The sequence below is a fragment of the Muntiacus reevesi genome, chromosome 5 (genome assembly GCF_963930625.1).
Source record: "Muntiacus reevesi chromosome 5, mMunRee1.1, whole genome shotgun sequence".
NCBI classification, from domain to species: domain Eukaryota; kingdom Metazoa; phylum Chordata; class Mammalia; order Artiodactyla; family Cervidae; genus Muntiacus; species Muntiacus reevesi.
The window spans coordinates 5,741,855-5,756,059 of NC_089253.1; positions in this window are offsets into that span (position 1 = coordinate 5,741,855).

The window sequence follows — 14,205 nt, forward strand, 5'->3', positions numbered from 1 at the left end:
TATTGCTATGCTCACTTTATTTTCATTTCCATTTGCATGGAATATCTTTTTACAGCCCCTCACTTTTAGTCTGTATGTTTCCCTAGGCCTAAGGTGGGTCTCTTATAGACAGCATATATAGGGATCTTGTATTTGCATCCATTTAGCCAATCTGTGCCTTTTTGGTTGGAGCATTTAGTCCAAAGTGACTCAGTTATACACATACATACATTCTTTTTAAATACTCTTATCCATTATTGTTTATCACAGAATACTGAATACAGCTCCCTGTGCTATGCATTAGGACCTTGTTGTTTATCCACTCTAAATGTAACTGTTTGTATCTACCAACCCTGAACTCCCCGTCCTTTCCTCTCTCCCCTTTCCTGTGGCAACCATGAGCCTAATATCTATGTCTATGAGTCTGTTAGTGTTTTTTAGAAAGGTCCACTTGTGCAATATTTTAGGTTCTATATTTAAGTGATATCGTATAGTACTTGTTCATTTCTGACTTATTTCTCTTAGTATAATAATATAAACTTTAATTGGTTCCATGTTGCTGCAAATGGCACTATTTCATTCTTTTTAATGACTGAGTAGTATTCCATTGTATATATGGACCACATCTTCATCCATTCAGCTGTCAAAGGACATTTAGGTTGCTTCCACATTTGGACTATTGTGACTAGTGCTGCTATGAACACAGGGTTGCATGTATCTTTTCAAATTATTGTTTTGTCTGGATATATTCCCAAGAATGAGATTTCTGGATCATATGGTAATTCTATGTTTAGTTTTCTGAGGAACCTCCATACTGATTTCCGTAGCAGCTGTACCAACTTACTTTCCCACCAGGAGTGTAGGAACATCACATTGTATGTTAAGCAATATTCTTTGGAGAAAAAAGGAAAGAATGCATAAAAATAGAATCTGAAGAAATGAAGTAGAAAATTATAAACAGATGAAAAGGTAAACTTAAAAACTAATTTTTAAAAGATCAATAATGTAGATTATGATCTCAAATAGGCAAAAGAGGAAGTAAATACATATTAGGATAAAAATGGAAATATAATCCAGATACAAGTGAGATTTAAATAATTACTAGTGAACACTCTAACCTTCTAAAATTCTAGATTATGTAGATATTTTCCCAGAAAAAAGATAAATTAGCAACACTGACTTATAAATAAACAGAAAAATTAGGATACTAATTATTGTAAAATAGGTTGGAAAGGTGATTTAAAATATATTACTAAACAAAGAACTGTGATCAGAGAGTTTCAAAGATGAACTTTATCCAATATTTAGAAAAGAGATAGATTTAGCTTAAATTATATACCATTAGAAAATGGGAAAAGTCTCCTAAACTCATTATAGAAACAAAATACAATATTACTAATAAAACATGACAATGAGTGTACCAAGAAGGAACACATAGTTCAATGACAGTCTAAATTATGAATGCAAATAAAATATTATTAATTGGAATTTAGCAGTGAGATCTTCAGGTAGGATTTCAGGAACATGAGAGAACAAAATCATGAACTTTAACCCATTTTATGACACCATGGTGTTAATGGAGAGCGCCAAATGAGTACAGCCATAGATGTTTAAAGTTACTTGATGAAATTTAGCAGATATCTTAATAAACCCTGACTAAAATAAGAAACAAAAGAAACTTTCTTAGGATGTCTTATCTTAGGACAGGATAAATAGTTTTCACTTGTAAGCAATGAGAAGCCCACTTTGACTGTTATAATTAACTTTAAATGATACATTCTAGCAAATGTAATAAGAAAAGAACAGTACTATCAGTGGAAAAGAGCAAAATTATCCATATTTTTGATAAAAATTGAAACCTAAGAATTCTAAGTCTGCTGGTCCTCTTAAGGGAAATGTTCAAAGAGGCTGTGTACATTATAAATACACAAAATTAATTGATTTTTCTTTGTTTTACATAACCAGCTATAAATGAAAATAAAGTTAATCTATTCAAAATGGCAACAAAAACTATAAAATAATTAGAAATAATTTTAACAAGACCAGTATAAGATCTATATCAAGAGATCCATTAAGCATTTCTAAAAGAAACTAATCAATATGTTGACTAAAGGAAAGATTTGCCACGTTCTTGGTAACACAATAGCAGAAAAGTGACAGTGCTTCTTAGGTTAATATATGAATTACAAGAAATTTTAGTAGAAGACCTAATATTAAAGTGATTTACAATTCTTTTGAAAGAAAAATATCCAAGAATATAATATTGGCTTAGCATGTGTAAAGTTAATAAAACAGAAAATAAAGGAAAAGACTACAGAGTAGTTTGTGAGTATGTGTGCATATGTATGTGTATGTATTTATAAGATAAAGATAGTATCTCTGTTCACTGTGAAATGATGATTTTTGTTGTTGTTGTTGTTTTCTATCAAGAGTGCTGTTAAAATTGTCTATCCTCCTGAAAGAAAAGAGAATTGGATATCCCTCCTATTGCTATACTCAAATACACACACATGTACACAAAGGTTAATAAATAAACATATTATAAGTGAATTACAGGAAAGTCATCATAATCCAAGGAAAAATGTTAGCAGAATATTTGAATATTCTATGAGTCTGAAGACTCATAATAATGTCTAGAATCCAAGGAGGAAAAGTACATATTTAAGTCTGATTAGAGAAAAATTGAACATTATTTCAATAAAGATCCCATAAGTGAGGTCAAGTATATATTTGGGAGACAGTTTTGGGGCACATAAAAGATATAGCATTAATACTTATACTATGTAGTCAGCTCTTACATTTGATAACATGCAGATGAATAACCATAAAAATAGGCAGTTCAGTTCACTGGCTCAGTCTTGATCGACTCTTTGCGACCCCATGAACTGCAGCATGCCAGGCCTCCCTGTCCATCACCAACTTCCAGAGTTTACCCAAGCTCATGTTCATTGAGTCAGTGATGCCATCTAACCATCTCATCCTCTGTCGTCCCCTCCTCCCCTGCCTTATCCTGCCTTTCCCAACATCAGGGTCTTTTCAAATAGTCAGATTTTTGCAGCAGGTGACCAAAGTATTGGAGTTCCAGCTTCAACATAAGTCTTTCCAATGAACACCCAGGACTGATTTCCTTTAGGATGGACTGGTTGAATCTCCAAGGGGTTGATCCAAATACCCAAATGACAGAAGAACAAATTCAAATGAACAATAGTCATACAAAAAAATTCTCAGACTTACTTATAGGAAAAAGCAAAGGAAAGTAACAATGAAATATCTCTTTTTATCAATCATAATGGCAACAGAATCACTTTGAGACTGGACAGCAGTTGGGTCCTTTTTCAAACGAAGCCGTGGCATTTTCTCTATTGACCAGTCAGGCCATAGGACCATTTTGCTCTCTTAAGTGCTAAGACTGCACTCTTGATAAAATTCAAAATCCATTTATGATAAAAACTCTCCAAAAAGTGGGCATAGAGGCAACCTACCTCACCATAATCAAGCCATATATGGCAAATCCACAGCTGATATCACACTCAATGGTGAAAAACTGAGGGCTTCCCTGGTGACCCAGTGGTTAGAAATCTGCCTTGCTACACAGGGAACAGCAGTTCAATCCCTGTTCCAGGAAGATCCCACATGCTTCGAGAGCAACTAAGCCTGTGTGCTACAAGTACTGAGTTCATGTACTGCAGCTACTGAAGCCCGTGAACCTGGAGTCCATGGTCCACGACAAGAGAAGCCACTGTCATTGAGACGCCTGCACACAGCAACGAGAGAGTAAGCCCTGCTCACCACAACCAGAGAATGAATGCCTGTGTAGAGCAACAAAGACCCACCACAGCCAACAAAAGAATAAATCTTTAAAATAAAAAGCTGCCAACATGGCCTCTAAAATCAGGAATAAGGTAAGGAGGTCCAGTGCAAACCTTATTAAAGCCAAAGTCAGAGCAGGATCTCCTTGCTCTCACGCTCCCTACTACCCTTTTGTTAAGTGCTATACTGGTAAGAGTTTATCATAAACTTAACAAGTAGATTAAAAAGTTACATTTTATGACTGTCACTTTCAGACTAACTCATATGTACGCATTTGTGTCACTCCAGAGACAATAGGCCTTGAAGGAGCTTAGTGGGCTTTGCAGGAGACACAGGGGTGAAGAATCTGCCTGCAATGCAGAAGCCGCAAGAGACACAGGTTCAATCCCTGGGTTGGGAAAATTCCCTGGAGGAGGACATGGCAACCCATTCCAGTATTGTTGCCTGGAGAATCCCAAGGACAGAGGAGCCTGGTGGGCTACAGTCCACGGGGTCACAAAGAGCCGGACATGACTAAAGCACTTAGCAGCAGCAGCAGGAGCTGTAGGAAATTCACCTGACAACATTCTCTTCCATATTCAAAACGGAAAGCATCCTAAAGCTTATCACATGGTCCTCCACATTTCCCTACAATGTAATTTCATCCTTGTTAGCAAGAAATACTATTGAAGGGAATTGAAACTGACAAGCCTCCTTGGTTTAGGAAACTAGATTAAGCATTCATTGATTAGCAAATGAAACTCCATGTAGCACTTCAAAGTAAACCGTTCACTAATCTTACAACTAATGAGTGTAGTCCAGACATGTAAGTCACACAATACATACAATGAAACATGTGAGGCTATCAAAGTATGAAGTATTTTATGAGCAACAAAACAGAAAATTTTTTCCTATGTTAGAAATTAGGTTTGGTCAATTTCCATGTTTCCACTGAGGTGAGGGACAGAGAGAAGGATAGAGTCCCGCTCAGCAGAGATTAGGCATTCGGGCAGCGACTCTATAAGGAGTGCATGACTGATAGACTGAGTTTTCTTTAACTCTTCTATCTTTGCATATATTTGAAGTAAATTAAAAATACATGTAATGTTTCAAGAGGATTTGAATATTGTTTTCACAGTGACTGAATTGACTTCAGGGTGTACTTTAGTCACCGGAAGAAGGTATGTAATTTTTTTTAAAGAGCAGTTCAAACTTTGGTAATCTATCTTATTTTTAAAAACTTGCTCTGGGACTTCGCTGGTGGTCCAGTGGCTAAGACTCGGAGCTCCCAGTGCAGGGGGCCCAGGTTCCATCCCTGATCAGGGAACTAGATCCCACATGCGCTGACGGAAGATCGCTCAGCCACAGTGAAGATCAAATATCCTGTGGGCCGCAGCTAAGACATGGCACAGCCAAATAAATAGAATATATTATTGCTCTGATTTCAGATGGCTGGTTTCTTTTCTTAAGAAATAGGGGAAATACTATTGGCTATTGACACCCACTGCCCAACCCCAGTCAGGCTGCACTCGGCAGGCCTGTACTTGCCCAGATTCAAGACTGGGGAAACAGCCGGCTATCACTGACAGAAGCAAGGTCCTGGAGCAACATCCACAGCATGCCCTGGGCAGCCAGCAGGAGGTGGCAGCAGTCTTCATTCTGGGGGAGAGGGAGGTGGCAGTGGCCAGTTATAGGGGAAATTGACACCAGGTTAGCTCATCAGTTACCAGGGAAACCAAGAGAGGGCCAAGCCCACCACTGCCTCTTTGATAAGCCCTCCAGGTGGGAATGTTCTGATCTGAAGGTTAGAATGGGCTTCCCTAGTGGCTCCCAGTAAAAAATCAGCCTGTGATGCAGGAGACCACCTGCAATGCAGGAGATGGGGGTTTGATCCCTGGGTCAGGAAGATCCCCTGGAGACAAAAATGGCAACACACTCCAGTATTCTTCCCTGGGAAATCCCATGGACAGGGGAGCCTGGTGAGCTACAGTCCGTGGGGTCGCAAGAGTCAGACATGACTTAGTGACTGAACCACCACCAAAGGTTAGGACAATCATTAGCTGGGGGCCTGGGGCAAGTACATAGAAGGTCAGTCCTGTGAGTAGGGTGTAGGTGAAGGAGGCACTGGACTGGCAGGGGATGGACAAAGTACAGGAGAACAGCCATTGTGAGTGGCCCGACCATACACCCACCTTGGCAAGATTATAATCCTCAAGAACTTTCAATTGTCACTATATTTGAGTGGATCACACTAAAAAATATATTGATATAAACATTGGCATTAAGATTCTAAAATATAAACATGTTGAAAAGACTGTGGGAGTTAGTTATATAGGAAGCAGTGACTCTTAATATTAAGTTTATACACTTACATATTCCTTTACTTAGAAAATTTTAAACATTTATTTAATGAAGGCCAGAATCCCACCAGGTGTTGGAGATACAATAATTAAGCAAAATAGTCATCTCCTACTCTAATGGAGCTTAAAATATCAGATTAATAACTTAGCAGTTATAAGATAATTGATTTCATATTATCTGAGCTAGACAAACAAGTTGAGTTTTGTAGTTTCTATTGTCAATTCATTAAAAAGAATGTTTAATTACTATTTTATGGATGTCATTTTTATTAGTTATTATGGGGATGAGGAAAAATAAATATTTATGGTAGACTGCATTTTCTAAAAATGTTCACAGCAAAAGTTTTGGTCTTTAAAGCTCTTAAAATCTCTGTCACACCAACAATCACGACAAGAAGTGCATTTTCTATCCCTTTCAACTTGGAAGGGGTTGGATACCTGTGAGCCAAAAAGTATGGCAGATATGATACTACGAAGCCTCCAAGGCTAGATCTAAAAATTACAGTTTCTGCTTGCCTCTCTCTAGGGATACTCACCACTGGAACACAACCACCATGTTGTAAAGAAGCCCAAGTTAAACAAAGGGTTGTGTGTCCCTGTATCTGTTGACAGCGCTGGTGAAGGTCTCAGATGCTAGTGAGACCAACTGAGAGATGCGTGAGTGAGCAAGCTTTCAGATACCTATATACCTCAGCCCTTAAGCTGCCTCAGCTGAGTGGCACCAAACCAGCTATTACTTCCCATGCCTTGCCCATGTGGTACATTTGTGAGCCAAATGAACGCTTTTGATGTTTTAAGTCTTTGAGATTTTTTTAAACGAAGAAATAGTAAAAAAAAAAAAAAAAAAAAATGTCTATATATCTAAACTTTTAAATTGATGCTTTTGAACTGTGGTGTTGGAGAAGACTCTTGAGAGTCCCTTGGACAGCAAGGAGATCAAACCAGTCAGTCCTAAAAGGAAATCAACTGATTATTCACTGGAAGGTCTGGTGCTGAAGCTTCAAAAATTTGGCCACTTGATGTGAAGAGCTGACTCATTGGAAAAGACCCTGATGCTGGGAAAGATTGAGGGCAGGAGGAGACGAGTTTGCCAGAGGATGAGATGGTTGAGTGGCATCCCTAACTCAATGGACATGAACTTGGGCAAACTCCGGGAAGTGGTGAGGGATGGGGAAGCCTGGCGTGCTGCAGTCCATGGGGTTGGAAAGAGTCGGATATGACAGCCTAACACTTTCACTTTTCATTGGGGTTAAAAGCTAGTGACAAGAGAGTTCAGGAAATTTGAGAATGTTTCGTAAAAACTCAGTGTACAGTTTGGTGTGAAAACCTATTATAGATGACATAGAGGCAGGGAACCAGGAGAGGGCGCCCTCACATCCTCCAAAGAGAGCAGACCCCAACAGGAAGAAAAGCTCCCCTTGGCAACGATTAAGCCAATGGAGAACTACAGAATCTTTGTTTCCCATAACGTTCCCATTTCTTTTTCCCCTCTAGGGAAGATACCTTAAACAACCACAAAATATTGCTTATTTCTTTCAGTTAAGAAAGACGACCTCAGACACAGGTTTCTTTCTTTTTTTAAAAAATCACATACTAGTTTTTATTAAGGAAGTAGACATATTTAGTTTTGTAGAAAATATGAAAACAGTGAAAATAAACAAATGAAAATAATGTAATTTTTAATAATTGTTAACATTTTGGTAAAACACTAATGATGTCTCAAATACAGTTTACAAGGTGTGCTTACAAAATATGGGTAATATATTACAAATTTAATTTTTCCATTTAAAAATATATCTTGGGATTTTTTAATGGTTGCTTAAATTTTTTCCTACAGAATGATATTGAGGATAACAGAATTTAATCAAGTGAATATACTATATTCAATCTACATTCTTATTTATAGTTTATCTTTTTACTAAACATTATCTTTCTCTAAACATTATGTACTAAATCTCTTATGTATCTCTGATTATTCCTCAAGACATATTCCTAGAATAGAATAACTAGGTCAAAAAATCTACACTTGTAATGCTTTTTGAAATTTATTTTTTTGATTTATTTATATTAGTTGGAGGCTAATTACAGTATTGTAGTGGTCTTTGCCATACATTGATATGAATCAGCCACAGATTTACATGCGTTCCCCATCCTGAACCCCCCTCCCACCTTCCTCCCCATCCCATCCCTCTGGGTCATCCAAGTGCACCATCCCCGAGCACTTGTCTAATGCATCAAACCTGGACTGGCGATCTGTTTAACAATTGATAATATACATGTTTCAATGCTATTCTCTCAGATCATCCCACCCTCGCCTTCTCCCACAGAGTCCAAAAGTCTGTTCTATACATCTGTGTCTCTTTTTCTGTCTTGCATATAGGGTTAGCATTACCATCTTTCTAAATTCCATATATATGTGTTAGTATACTGTATTGGTTTTTATCTTTCTGACTTACTTCACTCTGTATAATGGGCTCCAGTTTCATCCACCTCATTAGAACTGATTCAAATGAATTCTTTTTAATGCCTGAGTAATATTCCATGGTGTATATGTACCACAGCTTCCTTATCCATTCATCTGCTGATGGGCATTTAGGTTGCTTCCATGTCCTGGCTATTATAAACAGTGCTGCGATGAACATTGGGGTGCACGTGTCTCTTTCAGATCTAGTTTCCTTGGTGTGTATGCCCAGGAGTGGTATTGCTGGGTCATATGGCAGTTCTATTTCCAGTTTTTAAGGAATCTCCACACTGTTCTCCATAGTGGCTGTACTAGTTTGCATTCCCACCAACAGTGTAAGAGGGTTCCCTTTTCTCCACACCCTCTGCAGCATTTATTGCTTGTAGACTTTTGGAAAGCAGCCATCCTGACTGGCGTGTAATGGTACCTCATTGTGATACAGGTTTCATAAGCAACCGTCAGGTTTCTGATTTATTCCTCTACAATTTGTGTCTAGTTTACAAGAAAACCTGACAGAGAAATTGAAAGACTCCTCTGAGTATGCGGGAAACTTTAGCAGTGTTCACGGCTGCTCCCTCTACCTCAAGACACCTCTACCTTCCACATCAAGAAACACTGACCCTGCCTAGAAGTCATCTATATAAGGAGAGAACTTTGGAAGGTGGTCAAACGATTGTGAGGAATATCCTTCTTCACACATAAGAACTATGTCTTTGGATTCATTCAGCGCGCAGTCTTTCTTCTCTGGTGATCCTGACACATGCCTGGAGCTCAGTGCAGGGACGTTTGCATAGAAATAAAGATCTTTGTTCCTCTTACAGATCTTTTAGCATACAAAGATGCATCTTGATGGTCATGTCCACAGCTCCAACTTCTCAAACTGTCAGACAGCTTGCATTTGCAGTTGGTGATTTTATAATGTTAGGAGCTCTACACTGTGGTAACAAAAGGGAGAGTCCAGTAAAATCCATTTTAAAAATAAAATTGTCTCTCACAGAAGAGGGTCTACCTATAATCTTTCTGGAATAAAGGAGGCTAAGACTTCAATGGGAGTTCTGACTGGAAAAATATTAATATAATTCTCAGGAACTATCAGAAAATCTGCAGAAGATACATCCCTAACCACAATACAAAAATAAAACAATTCTGAGATTATAAAGGGGGGAAGACCGTGACTACATAACTCTGATTACTTTTCATGGCACAGAAAATGTGTGGCCTGTGTATTGCTGTAAGTCCATTCAAAGTGGCTGAGCCTCTTCACCAGCCAGTGTAGGCTCCTGAAATGAGCTCCAGGTTCACACGCCTGCACATGGACAGCAAGACTGAGTCCTTCCTACAATGAGGATTCCTGCAAGAGTTCCTCTTTTGGGCAGCATAGGCTTTGTCATGGTGTTTACAAATACACAGTAAACAGAAAACAGTTCATCAAAAAATTTTCTCATATTGTATGAATCATGCAGATGTATCAGATGAATTTGTATCATTCACAGAGAATATCTCTAAATTTTCTCTGTTTGTCTGCTTCCACTGACCTGACTCTCAGAGGTTCTTGCCTCTCTTACTACTCCTTGAGGAAAATTAGCCTACATGCCTGAAGGAGTTTATGAATTTGAATCTTAAAAATATAGGTATCTGTCTTTTATCAATTTAGAATTCTTCAAAACATAGCACTGAAACATGGAGGTGGCGGGGGGGGAGCCTAGACTAACTTCAGATAAAGGGACTCAGAAGATCATATTCATTACAATGAATATTGCATTACATATATCTTTTATAATTAGTTCTTTTGATTTCTTCTAATAAGTGCCCAGGAGTGAAACTGATGAATCATATGGTAGTTATGGATCATATGGTAGGATATTATATTACATTATTATTACATTACATAAGATAAGGTAGCCATTACATTGAAACTTTAAAGATTTGATTAACTTTAGAAACATCTTAAATGTGATTTTTTCTTAAATATTCTTCATTTTGCACAACAAATTTTAGTCTCCATTTTGGTAAATTAAAAAAATGAAAGGTTTCTCTACATGTTTTTCACTGAAATTTCTGGGATGTGCTGTCTTATTCTCGCTGTCAGTCTCACTCCGTTATGTTTGCATTCCTATTTACTGTGTCATTAATAGGCTTTGTTGATCCTAGGAATATTATAGATAGCCTAGTTTGCATTTTTGTCAAACAATAACCTCTTTTCCATCTGATTTTGGTTACATTAAGCCATCTTTCGTTTTATATTTTCTCTTTCTTTTTATTGGACGGTAATTGCTTTACAATGATGTACAGTTTCTGCTGTACAGCAAAGTGAATCAGATTTATGTAAAGCCATATTCCCTCTCCCTTAGACCTTCCTCCCATCACTCGCCCCACCTCACCCCACCATCCCTTCCCTCTAGGTCATCACAGAACACAGAATTAAGCTTCCTTTGCCCCACAGAAGCTTCCCACCAGCTATCTATTTTTACAAAAGGTAGTGTATATATGGGGCTTCCCTGGTAGCTCAGCTGCTAAAGAATCTGCCTGCAATGCAGGGGTCCCTGGTTCCATTCCTGGGTTGGGAAGATCCCCTGGAGGAGCACATGGCAATCCACTCCGGTATTCCTGCCTGGAGAATCCCCATGGACAGAGGAGCCTGGTGGGCTATGGTCCGTGGAGTTGCACAGAGTCCGATACAACTACGCGACTAGGCACAGCACAGCACATGCATATGTGTCAAGGCTACTGTCTCAATGCGTTCCACAGTGCTCTTCCACTCCATGTCCACGTTCCATCCTGCACATCTGTGTCTGTATTTCTGCCCTGCAAATATGTTCCTGTGTATAGAATTTTTCTAGATTCTATTTAAATGCATTAATATACAATATTTGCTTTTCTCTTTCTGACTTACTTCACTCTCTATGAAAGTCTCTAGTTCACCCACGTCACTACAAATGTCACAACTGCATTCCTTTTTTATGGCTAAGTAATTTTCCATTGTATATATGCACCACACCTTTATCCGTTCATCTGTCAAGGGACATAAAAGTTGCTTCTTTCTCTTGCTATTGTAAATAGTGCTGCCATGAATATTGGGGTACCTGTGTGTTTTTTATTATGGTTTTCTCAAGGTATATGACCAATAGTAGGATTGATGCATCATATGATAGACCTAGGTTGTTTCTTAAGGAACCCAAACACTGTTCTTCATAGTGGTTCTATCAATTTTGGATTCCCACAAACAGTACAAGAAGGCTCGCTCTTTCTCCACACATTCTCCAGCATTAATTGTTTGTAACTTTTATTTTTAATGATGGCTATTCTGACCAGTGTGAGGTGAGTGATACTTCATTGTAGTTTTGATTTGGATGTCTCTAATAATTACTTATTTGAGCATCTTTTCATGTTTTTAATGGCCATCTATATGCCTTCTTTGGAGAAATGTCTATTTACCTCTTCCATTCATTCATTTTTTTTTTTTTGGTAAATTAATTTATTTATTTTAATTGAAGACTAATTACTTTAAAATATTGTAGTGGTTTTTGCCTTACATTGGCATGAATCAGTCATGGGTGTACATGTCTTCCCCATCCTGAACACCCCTCCCACCTCCCTCCACATCTCATCCTTTAGAGTCGTCCCAGTGCACCGGCTTTGAACGCCCTGTCTTGTGCATCGAACCTGGACTGGTGATCTGTTTCACATATGATAATATACATGTTTCAGTGCTATTCTCTCAAATCATCCCGCCCTCGCCTTCTCCCACAGAGTCCAAAAGTCTGCTGTTTACATCTGTGTCTCTTTTGTTATCTCGCACATAGGATCATTCTTACCATCTTTCAAAATTCCGTATATATGTGTTAATATACTGTATTGGTGTTTTTCTTTCTGACTTACTCACTCTTACAATAGGCTCCAGTTTCATTCAGCTCAATAGAACTGATTCAAATGTATTCTTTTTAATGACTGAGTAATATTCCATTGTGTATTCCATTGTGTACCACAGCTTTCTTATCCATTCGTCTGCTGATGGACATTAGGTTGCTTCCATGTCCTAGCTATGGTAAACAGTGCTGCGATGAACATTGGGGTACACGTGTCTCTTTCAGATCTGGTTTCCTCCGTATGTATGCCCAGGAGTGGGATTGCTGAGTCATATGACAGTTCTATTTCCAGTGTTTTAAGGAATCTCCACACTGTTCTCCATAGCGGCTGTACTAGCTTGCATTCCCACCAACAGTGTAAGAGGGTCCCTTTTCTCCACACCCTCTCCAGCATTTATTGTTTGTAGACTTTTTGAAAGCAGCCATTCTTACTGGTGTGAGATCGTACCTCACTGTGGTTTTGATTTGCATTTCTTTGATAATGTGTGATGTTGAGCATCTTTTCATGTGCTTGTTATCCATCTGTATGTCTTCTTTGGAGAAATGTCTGTTTAATTCTTTGACCCATTTTTTGATTGGGTTGTTTATTTTTCTGGTATTGAGCTGAATGAGCTGCTTGTATATTTTTGAGATTAATTCTTTGTCAGCTGCTTAATTTGCTATTATTTTTTCCCATTCTGAAGGCTGTCTTTTCACATTACTTATAGTTTCCTTCATTGTGCAAAAGCTTTTAAGCATAATTAGGTCCTATTTATTTATTTTTGCTTTTATTTCCATTACTCTGGGAGGTGGGTCATAGAGGATCCTGCTGTGGTTTATGTCAGAGAGTGTTCTTCCTTTGTTTTCCTCTAGGAGTTTTATAGTTTCTGGTCTTACATTTAGGGCTTTAATCCATTTTAAAGAGTTTATTTTTGTGTATGGTGTTAGAACGTGTTCTAGTTTAATTCTTTTACAAATGGTTGACCAGTTTTCACAGCACCACTTGTTAAAGACATTGTCTTTTCTCCACTGTATATTCTTGCCTCCTTTGTCAAAGACAGGGTGTCCATAGGTGGGTGGATTTATCTCTGGACTTTCTATATTGTTCCATTGATCTATATTTCTGTCTTTGTGCCAGTACCATACTGTCTTGATAACTTAGGTTTGTCGTATATCTGAAGTCAGGCAGATTTATTCCTCCAGTTCCATTCTTCTTTCTCAAGATTGCTTTCATTATTTGAGATTTTTTGTATTTCCATACAGATTATAAAATTATTTGTTCTAGTTCTCTGAAAAAAATCATTGGTAGCTTGATAGCAACTGCATTGATTCTATAGATTGCTCTGGGTAGTATACTCATTTTCACTTTATTGATTTCTCTGATCCACGAACATAGTATATTTCTCCATCTATTTGTGTCATCTTTGATTTCTTTCATCAGTGTTTTATAGTTTTCTATATATAAGACTTTAATTTCTTTAGGTAGATTTATTCCTAAGTATTTTACTCTTTACTTTGCAATGGTGAATGAAATTGTGTCCTTAATTTCTCTTTCTGCTTTCTCATTGCTAGTGTATAGAAATGCAAGGGATTTCTCTGTGTTACTTTTATATCCTGTAACTCAACTATATGCATTGATTAGCTCTAGTAATTTCCTGGTGGTGTCTTTAAGGATTGTGTCCTCTGTAGAGGATTGTGTCCTCTGCAAACAGTGAGAGTTTCATTTCTTCTTTTCCAATCTGGATTCTTTTTATTCCTTTTTCTTCTCTGA